Source organism: Taeniopygia guttata, chromosome 2, assembly GCF_048771995.1.
Source record: "Taeniopygia guttata chromosome 2, bTaeGut7.mat, whole genome shotgun sequence".
Lineage (NCBI taxonomy): Eukaryota > Metazoa > Chordata > Aves > Passeriformes > Estrildidae > Taeniopygia > Taeniopygia guttata.
The window spans coordinates 55335283-55360587 of NC_133026.1; the positions used below are offsets into that span (position 1 = coordinate 55335283).

Here is a 25305-nt window from a genome sequence, read left to right on the forward strand (position 1 = left end):
TGATTACAGTAAATGCTAAACAGAACTAAAAATACTGCCTTTTACACAAATATTTGATCTCTTAAATATTAAATTAAGAATTTATAATTAAATTCTTAAATACCAATATACACATTTTTCTGGCTATTACTCTGATGAATCTCTAATTAGAATTTTAAAATAAAATAAAAAAAAACCCTTGGATTCAACTTCTTGGATCTTTTCACCCCTTTAATCAGTGTCTATCCTACAATAAAGTGGCCTTAAACATTATTTTAAATACAGGATTCTTTTAAATCCAAATACAGTTCTTTCTCAGATGCCTTTACCTGTTCCATACTCATCCTTTAAATGCATCTAAAAGCATTGAAAAGATCCACAAGGTTACATCACTGATGCTGAAATAGTCTTTAAACTATTCCTCCACTTTTCCCATCTAGTGAGGACTTGAAAGATCTTCTATAATGGCCACCAGTCAGGATGGAGTTTTCAAGAGTGAATTCTTTTAAGCTGAATTGCCAAGCGATTATGGATATAGACTTTATTTACATGATGTACTGCCCAAGGTGAAACACAATAGAGGAAACATGGGACATGAAAGGAGATTATGTAGAAAATGAATTACTGAGAAATGGTTTTGGTAATGGGGCAAGAAGCTAAGCTATGGAAAAGGAGTTAAAGGCAATTACTAACATTTATAGCTATTGACTTGAAATTGAAAATAGGTCCTTGTAACTGTGGAAGAGGTCATGGTTTGTGGCACAGAGTGAACTTGAGCTTAGTCTCTTTTTTGTCTACTTTTTCATCTCATCATTCTTGCTCAGTGAATATATTAATTTCTGATCTTTCATCTAGCTGCCCCCCACATGTGATTTTAAATTATCTCTCCGTCCAAACTAAAGTATTTTGCTTCCAAGGTGTAAAATACTTTCTTGCTTGCAAAATGAAACGATAATGTAGTCTGAGATAATTAATGTCTATTTCTTCCTCCTTATTTTAATTTAAGTGGCTTAAAGCCTCCTGCTGTTTCATTACACTCTGCTTAGTAAAAACTTGGTATTTCTCTTCCATTATAATTTAGAGGCTTACAGACACACATCAAGAGAAAAAAAGAATCAAAATGATGATGAGAAAGCTTGAAGAAAAAAAGTGTAAAAACTTTTTAGAGGGAACCAGAAAATTGTTTTAGCAGTATCCCTATATTAAATAAAATTTGTTTGGGCTTCATTGTGAAAACTACCTTGATGCCTACTCCTGGAAGTAATAATATCACAGAGCAAAATAATGCAATTATGAAAGAGGAATTTGTAAACAGGGAAGCATGACAAGATTACTCCCAACTCCTGTCATTGGATTTGGTACTAAATCTGAGATGGTTGAGTGTGTTTCTGATTGCCAGCTGTAGGTTTTGTGTTCCACTAGTAACAAATCAGGCTGTATTGCATGTCTTATCTGAGCCCTTGGATTATACTAGAGAGAATCAATTATAGTTGCTTTTCCTAGCTGGAGAAAAAGCAGGGAAAGCAAGGGCTCCCAAGACAAAGGAAGATTGAAATACAAAGACATGACTAAATATAGTTTTTTTCTCAAATGTATTGGAGAAGAAAAGGTTTACAACAGGTAGGAATAGCAATTCGACATTTGTAGATGTATTCACTGGGCTTCACAAGTATCACTCATCTAGTACAACCTAGGAAACATTCCACCCAATTAAACAGAGCTGCAATACTCTGCATTAGCTGGGATGTGTCACGTTGTATTTATTCACCAGATCTGCTGATTTTGACATAAGCTTCCTAGATGACATTGCAGGAAAATGTGCAAATGCATGCTTATTTATAACCCACATCAAGCTATGCAATTTGTGGGTCAATTCAACATTACACAGTGTCAAATTACTGCAGGGGAAGAGCTGATTGATTAATTTAAAATTGAATAAATTCTCCAACAATAGAGAGAATGCAAAACTTAGATTCAGATGCATAGATGAAAAGCAAGAAGCTAGCATTAGCTGTACTTACACAACACTAGGAAATAATCCTGACTTTCAATGCCTGAAATTTTTCAGAAAGCAGTTTAAGCTAAAGAATAAGTGTTTGCTACTCTGTCTTGATTTATGTGTTACAAGCTGTATTGCACTGGAAGAAAAGACATTTCTTCATTGTGCTTAAAAACAGATTTGTGAGAGACTAATTTTTCTGACTGTGTCCGCAGAAACTTTGGGTTTGTATCCCATTTCACCTTCTTGCTCACACTTATTTTCTAATTCTTGGTCTTCCACTATTTCAGTAAAATTAAAGGGCAAGAGAACAAGTGCTCAGATATTACCTACTTTCCTCCCCACAATGTGTTTACATTTCAGTATCACCTGAATTTACTGCAACAAGGTTGTACAAATGATTGCATTCACACAGGTTGTCTTAATTTTATGTTTTCCCTATAAATCCTGAATATTAAAAATGCAGTGGAGGCTTGGAAATGTGAGGGATTAATTTCTATCTTTGCTGAAATCTACACTTGTATTCTCTACTATGTAAGTAACACAGTTTAGTGTCAGATATCACTGCAAATCTATCCCGAGTATAAAACGAATAATTTCTTGCAGAAAAACTCTTGTTAGTGCAGAAAATCATGAATATTTTTCCATGATGGCAGAAAAAGACTTATCATTCCATAATTCTTGCTAATGTGTACAAACAATAACACATATGGCAAAGGAAATGACTGATTTTGAAAAAATAAAGTATGAATAATAAGATGGAGACTATTGTAAGATACATTGCATAAATCTATGCAGAAATTATAGCAGTGTTTTTGAATCATATCCAGTACCAGATGCCAGACTGAGTCAGTCTACAAATCCATGTGATCTATCAATCTGCTTCAGACTGTAACAAGCTGAATGCTAGTTTGCTTCAAAGAGGATGAAAAGTTGGTCACAACTCACTACTAGCACATCTGGGAGAAATTATTTATTCAGTTCTCTGACAGTTTTTAACAAGAAGTATGATTGTTTGCATTTTACCAATAAATTAAGATCTTACTGCTTCAACAACTCAGTGTTACCAGCTCTGTGTCACTTCAAGAATTCATACACTGCACAAATAATTTCAAACCACATGAAAGACCAGGAAATGCATTAGGTAATGTACTTCAAGAATGGGTCTATACTTCTAGGTAAATCAAGTGTTGCAGGAGTATGGATCAGATGTATTTGTTCCTCAGTATCCTGTGGTGCTGATTTTCTCTTCAGTATCCTATTCATCTGATCCTCAACTGTTCACCTTCTCTTTTCTTAAATAATTCAATGACGTATATTAATACAATCATTTTGAAAGTTAAATATGTAAATTCATATATGTAGGTAAAGAAATTGGAAATAAAAGAAGCTAAAAAATTGCAAGATATTCTACTTTAAAATGAAGCAATCACTATATCCCCACAAATCATGCCAGAGTAAGGGCTATGACATCTGCCAGGACTGCTGTGATCCTATTTTCTCTTCCTGCATCTACTCCCAGGTATCACCATTCATTCTGTAGCCACCAGCCCCTGCACTTTCTTGGGTAAGATGTGCAATGAAAACCACTTGAGAAACCAGAACGTCATTCAACTCCAATATTACCTAAGACTGAAAATACAGAATAATGGCCTGAACAGAGGAAAGGAAAAAAATGTCATTTTTGTACAGTTAACATAGACCCAAGCAGACCCATTATGGCATATCTCTACTGTAAAAGTGTGTGTTGGAACAAGGATACCCACTACAAGAGAGGAGGGTGTAAATGAGTCTGAAGATTTTCTGTTTGGAAGGCTGCCCTTTTAAAATATAATTATTCTACACATATTTTCTCTTGGCAAGAACTCTATGATCTACACAGATTGCATAGCTTCTTTTAAAAACCTGATAATTAGAATCTAATGTACTGCTTTCACACAAATATATTTATTTCTTCCATCTAAAAATACATAAACCTTGAAAATTTTCCTAAGATTCAAAGGGCATGGGGATGCCAGAGACTTTAATTCAGGACATGGAGAAATTAAAAGGAACAATGTAATTGTTGCTAATCAAATCCAGTGAAATAGCTTTTCTTTCTTTCCCTCTCCATCACACACATACCACTGCAGAGGACATTTAGGGACAAGGTAAAATCTACTTACAACACAATCAGTGCAAATGTTTCCTGATTCTAAAAGTTTGGATTACCTAGGGCATCTTCTAAATAATAAGTTAACATGCATTCGTCAGGCAAGACTGCAGACTAAAGCTTGTGTAAAGATGAATTAGGACACTACTACAAGTGGGTCAGATGAATGACAATAGGTTTATGGAAACAAGGAGCAACTAAAATCACAGAATCAGAGAATCCTTGAGGTTAAAAATGACCTTTAATACAGCTGAGTGCAACTGCAAAATCATGAGGTAAAAGAAAGATGAACAAAAGGAGAAAAGAATGACTTTTTTTTAAAGGCCATTTGAAAAAGAACAATTTTCAAAGCTTGAAATTATTTGTAATAGGAAGATGTGTTTTTGTGCTAGCTCTGTACAGGCCTTTTAATAAAAGACTCCTATCTGTGAGCTGGCTTTCCTAGTACTATGAAAATTTCAAACAATAATTAAAAATGTCAATTAATGGATGCACATGTGTGTCTACACATATATATACAAAAATTTAAAAAATATTATTTGAATTAGTAAGCTGTGCATATCTGATCATCATGACTACTTTTCTTTGTGCTGTATTTCTATGTAGCAAAATATCTGCTACCAAAAATCGACATTTTGACTATTTTTTGAAAAAATAGGAATAAACCACATGGTTCAGCATTTTGAAATATCTTCCTGTTCAAATGAGATTAGAATACAACCTTATTCAAAAGCAATTAAGTAAAAAGAATTTATACACTTGTTTTGCAAATAAAGATGAGCTTTATTAAAATTAAAACACTTATTATTTAATTAAATAAAACATTATCCCTGTCATGGGGATTTAGTCTAAGCACACTAAGTCAGAACAGATTTTTTCAATAATGAGTGTGGTTGTCAGGTAGTAAGATGATGGCAAATGAGTCGTTAGAAAGGAATAAAATCAGTACCTGACTTTCTCAGTTCAAATTATTCTTCTTCTCTACCAACATTATGCAACTGAGAAATTAGGGATTGTTATTTTTCCAATTCTTCTCTACATTAATATTTTTGTTGCATTATGTGGAATTTAATAACAACACTTCTATGAGCACAGTGAAAAAACTCCCAACATTCCTTTTATGGAATGCCATATACATAAAAAATATTGGCCAATTAAAAATGTTATGCACTATAAAGCATTGAAAGAATAAAAATTTCTCAATAATGTTGTAATATCATTTAATTATACAAGTAGTTATACATGTAAGTTACAAGTTGCATAAATTTCTGATGATTATTTCTGCATCACCATTTCAGTTGGAGCTGATGCATACAGAAAGATGGTGTTCTGCTCCATCCTCTCCAACTTTAATGCAAGAATTAACATAAAAAGTAATTTTTAAAATTAAATTATTCGTACTGATCTCATATACCTCCATGTTACAATGTTCTTGTGTACCCATAGGTATCAGTTCAGTTATGTTGAATGTTATTTGGGAGAAATGTTCTGCAGAATGGTGACAACTGATGCAAACTTCAATCTGTGGAGGTCTCTGGGAATAGCCATTGTATTGTAACAGCATAATCAAAGACTCCAATAACAAATTCCAGTATTGGCCATTAGACAGCAACAGGAGACAAAATTTGAAGAAATTTATCTACTTCCAATTTCTTCTTTATTCAGCTAAATTTTATATATCCTTCCAAAGCATTATGAGCTACAATGTAGTGTGCAGATGCTGATGACAGCTCAGTGGAAAAGGATTCTACCACATTATGAAAAGTTTATAATTTTAGAACTTTTCAAAGTATTTAACAGACACTGAGGAGGGAATTGAAAGTGAAACCCTCACAATCCATAACCCTTAATGCATCACATGGGAAAAGTGAGGTTATGCCATGTATCCTCATGCATAGATGCAGTCTTTTCACTACTGTGCACTCAAAATCTGTGGTAAATAATCTTCTGGGCTGAAGGAGCCTGTGGAAGACATCACTTGTTATTAATGAATGCATTTGAGTTGGCACCAGTAGGCCTGGTTTGATCGACACCTGTGAAAGCATCGCTACTCCCTCTGTACCCACGCCTGGCTGGACTCCTGTGGTTAAGTAGGAGGATAATGTTGATGTCCAAAACTCAGAAATGAGGGAAGGGAATTTGCCACAAACTAGGCTCTAGGGAAAAAATCATCCCAGCTTTAGGCAGTAGATATTTGTATTCCTCTTCAAGACAACACTTATTCACTGATTCTGAAAACTAAATGACGAAAAGACAGCATGACAATTGAATTCTAACTCTTGCTCTTTAATTGTGCAAAATCAGCAAAATTTTCAATGGCATTGCTGTAATCAATTAAAATCATAATATGAAGGGGTGGTGATCTTTTGAGGTAGTGATTGCAGTATTTATTTTTTGAAAGAAGAAGCACTATCAGAATATCAAAAAGAGCTGCAACTCTCTAGATAATACATACTGACAGAAATACATGATTTTTCACTGTGTTGCCTGTTGTATCTCTTCTACAATACATATAAGAGATCAGTGCATTAAAATATTAACTATGCTGTATGAATAAATATAATAAAAATAGAAACTAGAGACTTAAGAAGTCTTTATGTGAATTTTTTTAAAATCTAACCCAAAATTTCTAAGATACCTGTTAAAGGAGAGTTTATAATTTCTAATGACTGTCTACTTATATTTATGAAGATAGTCTCTCTGCAGATCACTAGATAACCACTGTTCAGAAAGCTGAGAACAAGCAGGAACTTTATACTGCAAAGTGTCACTGAAATGAAGCTGTTGGCAAGGTTAGAAATTTTCAGTTTAGAATGAGGTGTTTATGCTCCTGAAATGACAAAATCTGTTTTATTTCTAGGGTGTGTGAATGTGATCCAGTTTCTGTAGAATTATAGTCTATAGATCTCTTAAGCTGCAAGATATAAAATCCTGGTTAGTTACTTGGACTTTTCAGCACAGAAAATATCATTATCATTAGAGGACATGTACTTTACTCCTCATCTCACCTAATAGTTATGACATTATGGACTTGTTTTTTATTTGAGATTTAATTTATGATGGGAGCTATAGCTACAGCCAGTCAGTTGCATGAGATGTTTTCTCTTAAGAGGAGTTGCCCTACTGATGATAGTAGGAATACCTTGTGTGATAGGGAAGAAAGTGTGGGGTGTGCCATTCAGTTTCTGAAGTGACAGACAAAAAGACAGATGCCTGTTGGCAGCTGCCGTGCTGCTGATCTTGACTCTGAGTAGCTTCCCACTCCTTTTCTCGGTGGTATTCACTACTCCACCCTAAACATCTGGAGCTAATTGAATTCCCCTAAAATTCTTTCCATCAGACTGTCCCGTCTAGATAGACGAATTGAATAGCTGAGCTAAGCCTGGTTCTTTTCAAATTAATTGTGGAAAACTCAAATTTCCTTCTGGAGTTGCTTTTCTGAGGAGGGAGCAACCTTTATGAGGGATGTGTGAGGCAGCATACATTTCCATACCACAGCTGCAGCTAGGAGAAGAAATACACCTCCAGCTATGCAGTCATAAATATCTAAAGGCAAAGTAGGGACAAAGTAGTCATCTCCTACTGTTCATCAATCCTTAAGACAGAAAACCCTAGTCAGGGGTTAGATGACCTCCATAGTCACAAAAATGGTACACGTGACCACACACAAAGTGAACCCCAAACCTGACTGGCTTCTTGAATCAGCTATGCAAAATATCCAGAGATAGATTCTGTAAGCCAAGGGCTCGGTATTGTTCCTAGAAGTGTACCCAAATTAGGTCCCCTAAACTAGGTTTACTCTACTTCAGAAGTCATAATTTTATCACACACAGAAGCATGAAAAAACCCGTTATTATACAGACTCTCATTGCTTTACCGATTAGTCTAAATAAGCTGAAAATTTTCTGTGCCCAAGATAATAATAGAAATAATAATATAAACAACACTGATAAATACACAACTTTTAAGCACCTCAAAAAGGCACTCTGTCATAAGCAAAAAGTGACAGGTTCTTGTAGTTATAATGTAAAAAGAAAGACTAGAACTGTAACAAAAACATGCCTAGAAGTGTGTGTTGGATCAGTTTAAATCTATTGCATTTGGAAAGTTAAAACTTTATAAACTAATTATAAAAGCTTATGCTTATTTTTATACTGATTGGAACCTTATTTAGCAAATACATCTTCTGCTATTTTCTAATTCATATCAGTGTGCCCTTCAATTCTAGCTGGAACTTGGAAGGGTTTAGAGTAAAGGTCTTCTAAATTCTGCTGGTGCTGATGAAATTTTCTTCATTTTTATCCTTCCCTTAATTAATTTTTATTCTTCCCTTATATTATTTTTCTTTGGTTTTTTTTTTTTTTCAAATATTTTTCTTTATTGACTACCTAGCAAATGAATGTTTAAAATGCCCTTCTTCACGTATTTAAATTTCATGTTAAGTTAAATTCAAAAGACTTGTTCCATAAATCACTTTTGCTGTAAAGCTCTGTCAGTTAAGGTATCTCTTTTTGTTTGATAATGATATACTAGAACAGGTAGAGAATGACAGAGTAGAAAGATTTTTACCTCAGCCTGTCTATCACTGTGACAAGACATACTACCATAAACTGTTTGACCAGTTACCTTACATAAACAGGAAAAAAATTCTTAGTTCCATCATAGAGGTGAAAAAAAAAATTGACACATACATTAGAGGGATAATTTTAAGGCATTTACAGGCACAGAATTTTATGAGTGAAATATGATATATTTTGAATTTTTAATATCTTTAACTTAAGTTGGCCCAAAAAAAGTCAGATAAATATTCATACTACAAGACACAAAAATATTGCAAAACAATCCAGCAAGTATGAACAAATAATGCTTAATGTGCAAGGAATAGAAAGTACAGCAAAGAAATTCAAAGTTCTTCTGTGCCCTACATATCAATTCCAAGAAGGCACATCCCATGAACAATGTTCTGGCTGCAAGATTTCCTCAGAACAATATTTTTAAAGGCTGTCTTATCACACAGTAGTGTTGATTTTCCTCAGGTTCCAAAAGCAGCATAGGAAAGGGTTGTGCTGTATGTATTTCTTTCATTTTGGTGAAGCAGTACAGATAAGTGACATGCTGCATAGTTTGCATTTTTTTGCTAGCTTGTAACACAGTTTTGTTTGTTTTTTTTTAAGGTTTGAGGTTTTGCAAAAATAGGTAAACATTCTATTCCAATGGGATCTTTTAACTAATCAACATTTGCATGGAAGAAAAGAAGGTTTTTAAGACACAGGTAAAGCATCAGACAGAGTTGGTTTACTTAAAACAAGCAGCATTTATATGGAACTATACAGAACTGAATCAAATCCCAAAAATCCTGGATATATTCTAAGTTATGGATACATTAATATTTCACATATCGTTAAGCTACAATATGTAAGAATATTAGTATGCCTTCTTTTTAATAAAAATGTCACACCCATGTATTAACAAGCAAAAGAAAAATATCTTCCCCAGCTCAAGGTTACATAATTTCTGCTCAAATAGAGCAATTTAGTTATAAATCTGAATATGATTGTCTCTGCTGGATTTTCCCAATTCAGTTTTAAGAAAAACATGTTGAGTTTACATATGCTAGCTGTAGCAATCATTTTCAAGATTTATTAATGTATTTAATGAATAAAGAGAAATATTCCTAAGAATCAATGAAGAGTACAATACAACAGATAAAAAAATTAGAAAGCTTTATAATTTGGAAAAAAATTACTGTATGGCTGTTGTAAGATATCTGTTTTCTATAGCTGTGGCTGTACTTATGTTTTATACTGATGGGTTTGAATAACAGCCACATCTGCCGCTGCTATTGGGAGTGGAGAAGGAAGAAAAGAGCATAGAGTCATTTTACCCCAGAGAAAAGAGAGTGGGAAGGTTATTCCTACAGAGAACTTGGAAGAAGCAGGAAGTGAGAAAAACTGTTTCTGGATGAGTTTGTATTCCATTTTTCTGACAGAACTCCTCATTGAAACAACAGAGATGTTAATTTGTTCCTATCTTCTGTATAATTTTTCTAGAAATCCTGGGGAAATCAGTTAACAAGGACAAAATCTCTCCAGGGTCCAGGAAAGTGCGACTGTGTCCATAAAGCCTAAATCTTGGACTTTAGAAAGTCAATGGCAAAACTCCCCTTGTCTCCAATTTCATTCAGTAATAATTAGGGCCTTGCAAGCACTTGCAGAGTACTCTCCTGCAGAGTATTGGCAGGGTTCTCTCCCGCAGACTGAGAGTAAACATTTTCTTCTGTTTAAGTTCATGCACTTAGGGAAATTTTCTTTTCACCTTTAAGTTTTACCATACTAAAGATCTCAAAATGGAAACAACAGCAGTTTCTTCTTGTGCGGAAATCATTCACCGTCTCTCCCCTTTATCCCTCCCACCCCTCCTTTTTCATTTTCCAGAACTTCAAACACCTTAAATAATAATATTTGTTTGTTTCAAGATTCAGGGGTAGGATAAACTTTATAAAACAATGCTTTTGCAATTTAACACTAACCTTTGTTAAACAGAAATTACTATGAAGTTCTTTCAGTGGTGTGGGAGTTAGTTGTGATGTGTCAGGGCTTTTATCCATTCATAAATGTTTGTAGAAGTCAGGCTCCTTTCACTGACAAATATTGCAGCTATTGGTGGCTAAATTCACCTGTATTTGTAGCAGCTGTTAATTATGATCAAGGAAGTAATATTCACAAAAGGAACCCATTTTAGCAATTTTCCTAAAAATATTCCTTTGGTGTGATAAATGACACACACCCTTTTTGAACATAAGAACAGACTTATCTATTAAATAATAATATATTTACTAGCTGGAGACCTTCTGAGCATCAAACATCAACTTTCCTTTGTTGTCCGCCTTTAAGTTTTTACAGATTTCATCATCTTATGCTACTTCCTAAATGTAGAAATGAAGACTGTGGAAAGTATTTGTGCCTCTTCAAAAAGACAGTGTAAATATTTTGCTCACTGAATAATATACAACCTAGTGACAATAATTTTGATTATGCCTAAAAGATGCATATATAGAATGAACAGGTAATTGCAGTTATTTACCAATGAATTTGCCAAAAATGAGTAAACCAGGAAACAGTAGTTATTTCTGTTGCTTCCACTTTTTCAGGGAAAAATACCTTAGATATAAAAATTACCAAATCTGTTGAAAGCTAGCATTTTTAATTATATTAAAAATGAATAATAAAATATTTATTTTCAGAAATATTGTTGTTTGTCAGAAAATTTCATTTCTTTCAAGGATATCTGATGATGATTTGTCTTCTGCAGTATTGATTTAATGAATCAGAATAGATTCAATGAGGAAACTACCTTATGAGCATATTCTCTTGCACGTAGTGCTTATAGTAATTGAACAGTAATTCACTCTAGTATTGAGGCAAGTTGTATTTCTCTATCTCATTCAGGAGCAAGCTCTAACTACCAAACTGCAATCATAGTATGTGACTGACTGTAGGAACATAGCAGGTACAACCCCTAAAAAGAGAGTCTGCAAGCCATCCATGGAAAACCATGCAAGGATGTACTCTGTAGAACTGCACTTTATCTCATAGGAATAGCATGTATCTGCCAAAGCACATATCCACAGCAGGGCACAAGTCTATTTACAACAGCCACATGCCCCACAGAGCTGATTGTGTTAAAGGAATAATGTCTTTAAATGAGTCTTATTTGACTCAATAAGAAGAAAAAAAGTCTTTATGCACAGAGCTTCCTGTCCTCCCACCTTAACCTTGCACAACTGCACAGGGAAATAGCCATCCTTCTTGAGCTGCTATGAGATCCAATTTAGAGCCACATCCTTTACTCTAAGTTTTTTGAGAGGCTGGCTTAGCAGAATGAGAATACGGCATTCACTTGTAGTGAGCCTTTTTAAGCTTTCAGAATAGATTCATCTCTTGTTGGCATCCAGCTGGCCTGGTTTTGAGTGCTGCAAAATTTTCTGTGAAAAAATCATATAGCACAGACAGAAAAAAAAAATTAAGCAAGACCAAGCTTTTGATTTACTATATGTGTGCCTTAAATGTACATATTTTTCATCTTAATGATACATTTTCCTGAAACATGAATTGGTGTTGTGGGATGCCAAACACCTGTCACAAAGAAATTTCACGCTATAAAATCATGAATAAACTATGTTCCAGCACAATTACAGCCATATCAGCATAATATTCTTTTCTCTAAGAATTCAACTGAAGAGCAAATTTTTTATAAATATTTTTTAAATTCATAAACTTAGTAAGAAACACCAATAAATGGTTTGAAATTCATAAATAGATCAAGATTTCTTTGCTAATTTTTTCATTAACTTACTAACCTTGTTAGACTGGGCTTAGCTTGATTAACAAGCCATTTTAATACCAATCTCACATAACATAAAAATAATCTTAATATTAGTTTGATTTAAATAATACTACTAGGTAGTGGTGCTTCCATTAATGGAACAACTGGTACCTGGAGCAATAGTTAGATACTTTCTTCATATTTTGATATACCAGCTGCACTGTACCACTAGTAGCACTGTAGCATTTCTGACTTCCTGAAGCATCTATTTTGTGGACTGGGTTAGTACTGTGGACCCCTAGAAACAATTTTGGGTCTTGTATGACGCCTTTGTTACCAGCACCACATGACTGACTGTGGAATATAGGATTCTTTGGTTTGTTGTTTGTTTTTTTTTCTTGTAAGAACCCAAATTTTGTTCCTATGAGATAAACAGATAAAAATTCATTCCTAAGTTTGTGATGAATATGAAATAGAAACTGTATTTAAGAAGAAAAAGAATGGGACATTCTGAAGATGTCTCTTCAGTACGTAAATTAAAGATTGATTTGATGCTGATTAACTTGTTCTCAAAAAAATTTTTTCAGTACTTAAGCAAGTTTGCCCTCAACAGGCACTGTTTTCAATTTTAAGAAGGAGCAACAAGAAATATTTTTGGAAGACAGAAAAAGAAATATACAAAGTAGTTTTCTAACTTGTCTGTGATCTGTGAATGTCATGACTTTGACAGGCAGATGAATAGGTGCCTCAGTCAGGCTGGGCTGTACAAAGCACAGCTAAAAACAGATACATGCTTGTCCACAAAGAGGTTATAAAAGAGAGGTTACAGATCTCAGGTGGAGCATATTTCTTCCAGTGAGTGCAATGCAACTTTCTAACATACATCCCTCCCCAGCACAGCAAAGTAAATGCACCAGAATCATAAAGGGAAGAAGGGAAGGTTGTAAGGTGCTTTCAGATGACTTCCCAAAAGGGCAAGACTTCCCAAAGGGCAAATAAACCACTGTTTTTCCAGAATTACTGACTACATTTTGGAGGCTGATCCTGCTGTTACACCTACCTCTGTCCAACAGGAAGTGTATGTGTGCCAATGCTGTGCCAGGGCAGCAGACACCTGCTCTTTCTCTACCTAGCCCACAAAAACTCATACATTGCCTGGCAGAGCAGTACTGCCAGCTGTGAAAAGAATGGAAAAGCACTTTTCCCTGTGAACTGGCAAAATAATAAACTAGTCATGGCAACAGCAAATTAGCAGCACATATCAGCACTGCAGGGTGTATATAGGATTTGTGTAGCGACACGCTGAGTCCCAAGGTATTACAGACTTTGACAAGGGAAAGTTAATGATGTTCAGGTTCTACAAAGCCATGTTCATGTAAGAGCTACGGATGATAACTTTACATCAATTTTCAGAGAGCATTATCAACCCTACTTAGAGGAAGGGAAACAGACAAAGAAATAGAATGGTACAAAGAAGCCCAATGGTACAATTCGTAAACAGAATTCAGTGAAAGTGTACTGAATTTAATGGCAGTACTCAATCGTTCAGCTGCCTTCCAGCACAATAGTTGTAGATGAGTGTGAAGTTTACTTTTCATTCAAGCCATAGGACTTCAAAAGTCAGGGAGATGAAGAATAGTCTAATTTTATAGAAGTTCGGCTAGTAGCACCCAAGAAATTATTGAGCTTAGTAACTCCAGCTGAGTTAGTGAGAGAGAGAGAGAAAGAATAGAGAAACATCAGCTCTACAGTGAACACCAACTAAAGCAACGCGTTCTCCTTCCATATGAACCAGGGCCAGTTTGATGAAGGTTTAAGATCAAAACCATTAAAGGTCAAGACTGCAAAACCAGAGGACCTATGAAAAGAAAATTCGGATCATTTACCAGCTCAAAAGTTAATAATTAAATTAAGTTTCCCCAAGTGCAGGTTTTACACACATAAACAGACACACACAGATTGTCCATAAGCTTGTTTTAGAGTAGTTCTTTTCCTGGTTAACATGGAAGAGAAAAATGGAAAAAAAAATAGAAAAGAAAAAAAAAGAAGACTGTGATCAAAGGTGTGAATTGACTGCATTACTAATGGATGTTGCAAAACAGTTAACAAATGTTTCCAAAAGAAAGGGCAAATGAATTTTACATAGCCAAGTATTTTAAAAATACACATTTTATGAGAACCTTAAAGGAAAAAAAACAGATGGCATTTTGGACTGCATTCTACATACAAGATTTCTCTATCACGGATTGTGAATTATGTATATATTCTTCTCATATCTTTTATATATAAAAAATGTTTTGAAATATTAATTTTCCTGGTTCAGAAAATATTATCATGAATATTTTCAGAAGCACACATTCAGAAGTACTAGCCTTCAGAGAAATAGAAATAAGGATAAGAGTATAAACAAGTATTAAGAAAATCAATTCTGTTCTTCATAACACCTAGTATCATTTTACATGAACATCTTTACCTTGAAAAATTCAGTTTTCAGTTGGAATATTCTACTTATCTTTCCATTTAATAAAAATAATTGAACTACACTTCATTCTATCTTTCATTATTGCAGTGAAAAAAATCTGTTTAAATAGACCATCTATTATAAACTAAATATAACAATAAATAACTTTTCATTTTTCTGGCATGATTCTTCTAACTTTGCATTGCCTGTTTGCTGCTTTGTCTTAATCATTTAAGATCAAGTCAAAATTTATTCAAATTGAAATATCTTGGTGACTTCAACATAAATTTGATCTACTCATCATCTTTATTGCTCTTGATATTTTTTTTGCAACATGAAAAGTAATGGGTGAACACAGATAAGAACTAATAAAAAGATGACTTGGACAAATGTAACTTTTATTTGCAGATCACACACAGACACATAGACACACACAGACATGCAGCATCAAACTTGGAAGTGAATTTCTTCTAAATTAATATAATTTTACCCAAACAATGTAAAAACTTATTTTTAATACCTAGATTTTTCAAGGATTGTAAGTCATGAAAGATATACACTACAAACTTGAAATTTTTACATATTCAGGCATGTAGGGACCATAAATATAAATATCACTAAAAGTTAGTCCAGAATTGAGATTATACACTCATGCCATATACTACTGTTTCGCATACGTTCTTCCCCCGCTCAGTACATTAGCAGTACAAATCCCTTCTGCTCTGTAGGTCATCCTAAACATACCGTAAAATTTAACCAAAATATAGGGAAAGATGGGTGACTAAATATGCCAGGACCCACCTAGCCTTGGGTAGTGTCTCTGTATCTATTTTTTATTAGACACAAGATGTACCTGTGTTAGCAGGTAATGTGAACCAGTGAGAGTGTTCTGTAGAATGAAGCAGCTGATGGAGAGGAATGATGCAGGCAATAAACGCACCTCAAGGTTTTCTGCTGCGAACAAAATCTTATCTGGTTCAGTGGACTAAGTGCCAATTCATGTAGTGCTTCCTCTCAGCTTTTTTTTATTGAGAAGTGATCTTGTTTGTACTCTCCAAGACCTCTCCTGATGTGAACAAAACTACAGTAAGTCTGAATGATCAAGAGATTTGCCTCAAAAGTGCCCTTTAATTTGGAATGAAAACACGCATGGAGATCTGCCAGCTATCTGGTAACAATTCTGAAACACGACCATGACTGCAGAATTTAGGAAGTATAGTATTACTTCTTAAGTTTGAAAGAATAAAAAAGAATTTGTAAAGAATGGTTGCATTTATTTTTTGGACACAGCCCAAAATAGAAGGGAACTTTATATCTGCATTGTATCTTTAAGTAAAACTATAGAGCTCTCATTAGGTGATTATAAAACTTGTGATGGCATAAAGTAAAGCAAACTGGAATTTAACATGATAAAAGGAAAATTTATTTTAAAATCCTTGAATCTGAAAAACAATTTCTGAATATGTTTTTCTTAATAAATTCTGTCAAATTGTGTGGGATATTGGCAACATTTAGAAAAATGTCTTTATTTACTTTGTAGGCATTGTTTTGGGCTCATCTTGTCCTTTAGTGTATAACATTAATGAACATTAAGACTAAGAATGACTTTCAGGGTTTTTTTAAGACATTGTCATGAAAGAATATTAATAGCTTTGAAAAGTCCTTGAAGAAATTTACCCATATTAATATTTTTAATTTACTTTTTTTTTTTCTACAGTTTGAATTGCATTACTGGAAAGTACCACTGGAGATAAATTACTGGAGTAAATAATTTCTGCCTACTTGTTTAACTCAGGGTATGGACTGTCCATCACTAACAAACATGAAAGTAGACAATAGACTCCCCACAAGCACACAGAATAAAAGAACCTTTGGTTCCTGTCCAAGCTATTAGAAAAAAATTAAAAAGGCATTTCATGTGCCTTTTTTCTCCCAAAAAATTAGTTTTATTTTTTCCCCAGTTTTACATTTTCCCCAATAATACACAATTACCTGTACAATGCATAAAATGTGATCAAATTCAGGACATATAATCTTGTATAGCCTACAGGAAAAGTAATGTCAATAGGCTAATTACTTATACCATTAATTTTTACAAGTTTTTAACCAGTAATACTTGGAGATAATTAAAGAAAATGTGCAGCCTGTCAGAATTATTTAATACACTGAGGAAGCCATTACTTCAGAATCAGTCTCTGGGGCTGGGCTCCCCAGAGAAACATGTTAACAATCTATTACAAGGAACACAAGTGAATACCCATAAAGCACAAGGCAGACAGGAACACAAGTCTCCCGGTTGCCTTATTTTGCCTGTTATTTTCATAATTTTGTCATCTATTTTGATGATCCATGAATACAGGGCTCATGAGGACTTGGCAGCACTGACCTTTAATCCCCTTCCCTCTTCCCCTTGAGCTTACTTTACCTTACTTTCTACCTTGCAGTTACAAATTTGACATTATTAATGTCAAGACTAGGAATGGACTTGGAAGCTAACTATTTAATCTAAAGAGCACTGCAGTGCTAGATGTAGGAAAATTTAATCAGTAATCCTTTATTTAATTTCCAGGTAGCCAGATCTGCCCAGCTCCCTGTAACAGTGTCCTTCCACAGAGACACAACTGCCCACTTATCAATCCAGACAACATCAAACCGTAAACTATCATTTATATAAAAAGTCCCACATTTAACAAGAATTAGAAAAACCAGAAGGATGGACTTCCTAGTTTTTAAGGTTTCAATTTAATTTGTAATTTTTTCAAGAAAATAATTCAGTCTTCCTATGCTTTGAATATCTACTTAGGGAAGAGAGCTGCTACTTTCTTGTCTCACTGAGCCACTGCAAGAATAGTGACTGAAATGTTCAGATGCCTAAGTGATGAGGCCCATAAAAGCATGTCTTTGAATCACTCTACTTTAAAGAGAGGTTAATAAGCAAAGAGGACAGAGCAAATAATTTTTTTTTGTAGGATCAATTACAATTTATTTTTAAAAAATGTTGCTCCAAAGCAAAAGAAATAGGTTAGACACTATTTTTTAATTGTTAGTCTGTCTAATTTTACTGCCCTGGGTAATGAAATTATGCTATATTTGCTACCAGACTCACCTAGCAAAAGACTCAGCTTGCTGAAGAAGGAATGGTTAAGTGCACTCAAGAACCAGGACTTACAATAGCTTTCAGATATGATAGTGCAATAAACATGTCAAAATGGTGAATAGCGTAAATAAAATAGTACATAAAAAAGAACCAAACCCAATCTTGTTTGCATCCAAATGAAAGAATAACTTATATTTTGTTCTGTATCTTGCTATAAAAAAAAAAAAGCAGCTCAAGTTCTTGTTTCTAATATAAATCATACACTTTAACTTCCTGTTAATATAAAATTAGTCCATTAGCATGTAAATTATTGAAAATAAGTAAATCTTTTAATTTTAAAAAATTTTCAGTTTTACTGGTCAGTTTTTCAAGTTTTCAGCATCTTTATAATGATTCTTAATCTGTACAAATGCTGTCTGCCAGAATTCATTTGGCTTACACAGGAATATCCTGATTCTGCAAACACTCATTGATTATTTTTCTGGACTCTAATACTGGCATCAATTAAACTAGAAGCAGTTACCTGCTGCTGAGCTGATACAGCTGGATTTGACAAGCAAGAGCTATTAACTGGCTTATATGACTGTACTGAAAAGTACTCTTGGTTTCCAGAAAATATATACTGCACTAATAATGTCAATGAGGATTTTTTCCTTAGCTTTCTCTTCCACAGTTTATGCTTCAATTCTCACAGTAAGAAAAAGACAAGACTGTCACAGTAATTAAACTGTCCTATCTCACTCTTTTATTATAATCCTTAATTCACATCAGCAATAATACATACATATTTATAGGCTGATTGTTTTTGACACAATACCTCTTCTTGACTATTCACATCTACAACTTGACACATTCAGGAAAATAACTTTGGATCCTGCATTTTGAAACACTAAAAAACTGTACTCTCTTCAAAGTAGTAATTTTACACTGGTAGTAATTTTACAAGGTATGATAAAACATAAAAAATTCAGAATCAGCTGTGATCAATATCTTACTCAGACATCACTCCTGAAAACCAATGCTATGAGAAAAACTTAAATAGAACAACCTCTGCTGAATGGCATAGAATTACCATCAAAGGACTATGGTTTACCCACTGCCACAGTGACACAGAAAAGGATTTACTAATTAAAACTCATTTATTGACATTATCCTCTAGGATATTGGAACAGAAAATTCTCTCATCTTGTCTTACCTTAAGCTTCTTTAAAGGACAATTTGAACTGAAGACTCTTTTTGAAGACCAAAAAATTAAACAAAAACCAAAAGGTTGGTGAACGCATTCCTGACAGGCCTAAATTCTTATTCAATCAGCACATAAAACACCTACTCTTCAACGTATGTGGGATTTTGTATATGAATACTTTATGCAAACATATACAGAACTCTGAAGGTTTTTAAACTTGCAAGATGAACAAGGAATTCTTCCACAGAAGTATAGGTGTAATAAAAAAGTCCTTTCAATTACTTCTTGATTTTCAGCTTATCAGGCAGTCAGAATAACAAGACATGATCACAAATCTCATCCCCTAAAGAGATCATTTTATTTTCATGAAGCAGACTGTGAAGTATAATTTAAATCACCTACTGCCTTTTATAAGAATGCCATAAGCTTTATATAAGAGGGTAAAAATATCCCAGCAAGAAGACATACAGGAATATTTGTGCTTTGTATGTGTCTTGTATCTGCTTTGTATCATCCTTGTCTTTTGCAAGCATATTTGAGTTTGAGTGTGGGTACCACTGTGGTTCAAGTGTTGTCACATTCGTGCTGAATGTGGATGATGAGCTTGCCTGGGAGGTTTCACTGTACCTGATCAAGTCCCCTCACATTCCCAAGTTGGCCTGAGCATAGGCTGAGCTAGTTCCCTCTCACTTAAAGTCAGAGAGGAAACCAAATCACCAACTGAGTGTGTGGGCTGCATCCTAGATAGCAAATGTATTTTGTGCTTAGCTCAGCTTCAGATAGAAGGGATGCTCTGGCGGATTTGTAAGGGGCCTGAAGAGGCTCAGCTCTTTTTAAGGATGTTTTAATGACAGTCGTCTGTCAATGACATGGACTAGAAAACTAAAGAAGCAGTTTGTGTGGAATGGATGGCAGTATGAGATATTGAAAGGTATGAGGATTCGCAACAACATCCTAAGCCTCTTGCTAACCAGACTTTTTTTTGGCATTACATTTGTAATAGTGACCTGCACTACTGTCTTATGTTTTTTGAATCTAATATTATTACTAATATATCCAAATCAACAAAAATATCAGTAAATTGTTACATGAAGTACTGCAGATGTTTGCATTTTATATATAAAGACAAATGTACATATTTTTTCACTAAGAGAAATACTATTTAATAAAATGTATTTTTTCTGTTCAGACCTAATTTCTTACTTGATAAAATTCCTTGCCTATTAAACTGTCGAAACCACATGCAACAAATGAGTCACTTTTGTGAACATGACTAATATAAACACTTATTTTATTCTAGGTGGAGAAGCATATCTGTTACTATCACTGGACCCCAAAGCATGGTATGCTGCACTGGGTGCACGTGGCCTCCAACCCAAACTCTGCCTCTGGCAAAGGTGAAAGTCAGAGCTCAGCACATAATTGCCAAGTGTCTAGTGGTTCGTGCAGATACTGGTGTTGACTATAGTTATTAGCCTTTGGCAAATTGATTTTTTATTAATTTCTTCGTTCTCTTATCATTAGCATGAAAAATTCTGTTATCTCCACAGCAACATATGGCATGGAGCTACCTATTCTGGATTGATCCATTTTATGAACAATCACTTCCTTTTCTTTGGTCTGAATGGGCAACCTGTTGGCTTCATTTGTGCCCCACACATCTTGCATTGTGGAAGGCAGTAATCTTCCCCCTTTAGTCTCATGCCTATGTTCTAGATATTTTTGAGACCTATCATATCTCCTTCTCTTTGCTCCTTTTCCAGGCTAAGGAAACCTATCTTACTCAGTTATTCCTCACTGACGAGTCAGTCCAAAGGTTCTGATTAACCTTTTGTCCTTGTCTGTACATTTCCAAGTTCTGTGGGACACATCTTCTCTGAGACTAGGGAGAAATCATTCCCAGTGTGGAAGATACAGGCTCACCAGAAATTTACATACAAAGCTGTATTAATGACATCTATTTCCTTCAGCTGCTGCTAAGAATTTCTGATATCCCATTTGCTTTTTATGGCACTCATCGCACACTAAGCAAATGTGCATACAGCTATTATGAAACAAGATATCATTTGAGAGAGATTATAATTTCCACAGAGAACAACAATTTATTAATGAAATTGGAATTATTCTCCTCCTCCCACAGTATGTACCACTTTACATCAGATTTCATGTCTTATTTTAGTCCTCTTTCATAATGTTTTTTTACCCATTTTTTCCATTTAGCCTTTGTGTCTAGTAACTCTAGTAGCTTAATTAGAAAAGCAAACACTTCCCTGGATCCTCTCACACTTTCCAAAACAATTTATGATGACATTAAACAACATAGGCCCCAGCCTAAATCCTTACTGATATTGAATCATAGTGTCCAGGATGAAACATAGTAATGTTTTTTCAGTGGTCAATTAAGCATTTTCACAACAATAGGAATGAATAACCCATCTGTTACTGAAAGTCTATTTTTTTAGCAAGGAGTAGCAAGGTTTTAATGGCATAACAGTATCAATCATTGATAACAGAATCAATAACAACTCTAACTTACATGTTCAGGGACTGACAGCTAAAATAAATACAATGCACACAAGGTAATAATTTTTATAATTACTACTGGTTCTGGAAGACAGGAATTTTTTCTGTTTGCTTTGTTCTTTACACACACTTTTTTCTCTTACTGTAAATACAAGAATAACTACTGCACACTGCTATTTAGAAAAAACCTATTGTATTTATGTATTTATGAAAAAAAACCCTTCTCCAGAGGAAAATTAAATTTAAGCTAGTTACTGTAAACTGCATTATTTTTAATTTTAGTATGCGCCAATGCTAGTAGACATTGTGTTCTCTCATTAGTATGTCTTTCAGCTTTTCTCCTCCATTTTTCAGCTTTGATGAGATCAGCCCCTGGTCTGGGTGGGGGAGGGATATCTCACCCAGCAGTGTGGATATAATCACCTTTCCTCTTAGTCACCCTCTCCTGCCTATAGGGCACATGTATCACTGCCCTGGAGCAGTCATAGAACACATCCATCTGGTACTGCACAGTGAACTACACCAAGGAAATTATCTTGGAGTTATTTTAGAGTTCAAAAACAATACTGGTAGGAAAAGTCCAATTTTACACCAGAATGTTTTTATGCTTTAGATCATCTTCCACCCTTAGAAATAGCATCATCTTTTCCTAACACTCTGCAAATGCCTCTCTATGAGGTTATTGGCTTATTTGGGATTTTATTATCTCCATTTAGATTGACTAAATGATAACTAAGTCAAAACAGGAAGAAAACTATACCACAGTGTTCCTGTTACAAAATTATTTTCCACTACTGGGGCATCTAAATAATATTAGGTTATTTTTATGAATTATTATTATGTTCTCGGTTTTAATCTTGTCCCATTCCACTTTTCTTTGTTAAGACCTTTTTTAACTTTTCATGTTGAATTTTTTTCTTGGCTAGAAAAATATGTAATGTACTCTGTTTTATGCAATAATTATTATGTAAGAAAGACTAGGCTCATTTATGAAAGACAATTCATTTCATCAACTCGTGTAGAGAATATAAGCAAGATTTTGGGTACACAAGGTCTATTTGAAACCAGAAGAGAAGCTGTGGAGTTCAAGGCTGCTGTTAACTGGATTAATTCCTCAGAATTTAATAGGATACATAACAGATCTTATGCAAGAAGTAAGGTGATTGTAACTTTTGCATCAGAGTGGATATCAGGTACAGGGAGACAGAAAGAAGGATTAGGGAATGGTTATCTCTAGAGGGAGAGGAGAGACAGGTCATGTAGAGCCTGTGGGACATGAAGCATTGCTGAGAGAGAGGGAAATGGTCATTTCCATAAAACCAATACTTGCTCCAATCCATTCTGTTATATAACAGAAATTGTGGTTTGATATATCACCTGCAGAAGAGTGGGGGGTTTTTCACTTTAGGACATCTGCTGTTAAAACACTTTCAGAGCCCTAAATTAAAAACTATGTTATGTAATGGCAACTCTTGAAAAGACTGACAATCCAAATCATTTCTGTTTATGATTTGCATACAAGGATATTAACTGCAGTGACTGAAAATGATATAACCTTCTAACTTGTCAGCTTCTCCTATATGTTGGTGCTGGACAGCTAATATGAAATTATTCTTTTGCTTATGAACCATGCTTTATTAATGATTGATTGATCCTAGCTGTGGGGTTTGAGGTTGTTTTGTGGAGGGTTTTTTTTGCTTTTTGTTTGTTTGCTTGTTTGTGGGGTTTTTTGAGGGGTTTTGTTTGTTCATTTTTGGGGTTTTCTTATTGTTTTAGGATATTTACAATTTTGTTTGAAAAAATGAATTTAAATTTTAATTTTGTTACATTCTATTTCATGCTCATACTTTGGTTTTGAATTTCAGCGGTTATTTTTCATGCTATGTTTTCAAAGATTTGCATTGTATTGAAACAATTTAAATCACAGAATCACAGCATATTCTGAGTTGTAAGGGATTAACAAGGAACTTTGAGTCCTTGCCTGCACAGAACAGCTTTAAGGGTCACACGATGTGCCTGTGAGCACTGTCCAAATGCTCCTTGAACTCTGTCAGGCTGATGCTGTGACCACTTCCCTGGGAAGCCTGTTTCAGTGTCCAAACACCCTCTGGATGAAGAACTCTTTCCTTCTTACAGCCTAAACCTCTCCTGACACAACCTCAGGCCATTCCCTGGGGCCCTGTCACTGGTCACCACAGAGGAGAGATCAGTGCCTGCCCCTCCTCTTCCCCAGTGAGGAAATTGTAACTGCAATAGGATCTCCCCTCAGCCTCCTCTTCTCCAGGCTGAAAAGACCAAGTGTCCTCAGCTGCTCCTCATACTTCCACTCAATGCCTTCACCATCCTTGTGGCCTTTCTTTGGACACTCCTTAAATAGTTTAATGTCTTTCTTATATTGTGGCACCCAAAACTGCCCCCAGCACTCGAGGTGAGGCCACCCCAGCTCAGAGCAGAGGGGACAATCCTCTCCCTTGCTGAGCTGGTGATGCTGTGCCTGGTGCCCCCAGGACAGGGTTGGCCCTCCTGGCTGCCAGGGCACTGCTGACCCCATGAGTTCAACTTGCCACTGACCAGGACCTCCAGGTCCTGCTGGTCCACAGTGCTGCTTTACAGTGAAAACTGTATAAATATAAAAATTATATAAATATGCATATTTTGACAATTAAGTAGAATTATAAATTATTTATATTTCTGAAATTTGCAGTTTTTTCCCAATTACTGTTTTAATGACAAATCTGCATCCCTCTATAATAAGCAAAGGAAATAAAAAAGTCCACATTGTGAAAAAAGTTATCTATCTCATAGATATTAAATACTAAGCTTTAATCTAGTCTCCTATCACTTAGCAGTTCTTTCATATTTCTGTAATTTTTTTTGTTTTCCTGTTGAAAATTTCCACTTGTGTAGCACATTTGTGGCATTATAGGATCTCCATTTTTTTGAACACCCCAGATGTTGCAGCAATCATAAATTTTATTCCATTTCTGAACCTTCTTGTTATTTTGGTTTACATATTATTACCCAGATACAGGAATGGCTCCAGGTACTTAATAATTTCCCGCATTTTGCTGTCTGGCAAATGCTATTTAATTTTTTACTTGGCATTTTGATGATCTTCCAGAAAGGAGGTCTCGTGATCGCAGCTTAATTTTAATTGATGGCCTAATGCTTTACTAATTATAAATTCAGCTTGCATTGCTGACATACAAAACACATGCCCATGCCTGATCTGACTATCAATAACACTATGTCTACTGGGTGAATCAGAAATTCTTAGCCAAAATCCATCTTTAGATTAAAAAACAATAACATCTTTGAATTTTTTTAGATTAAAGGAGGAGACTGTTTTGGTTTGTCTGTTCTCCTCAAATCCTTTGAAAAATTTCTAAATATTTTTTAAACTATCTTTTTGCATATTTCCCTGTTTAAATAAACTTCCTGCCCAGATGAAGCCATTTATACGGAAGCATTGCAAATAAAACTACCATATGTGTAAGACTTTTCCTTAGCAGCTTAATTTCTACAAGCTCATTTGTATTTCTCTATCTGTGTTGGCAACACAAATTTCAGACACACAAGCACC

General features: G+C 34.7%; 1 protein-coding gene across 10 annotated transcripts in view; it reads right to left on the reverse strand.

The window, feature by feature from the left end:
* The window catches only part of CDH12 (cadherin 12), a 638254-nt gene that overhangs the window by 120170 nt on the left and 492779 nt on the right, over positions 1-25305 (reverse strand). The gene's annotated exons all lie outside the window — the stretch shown is intronic.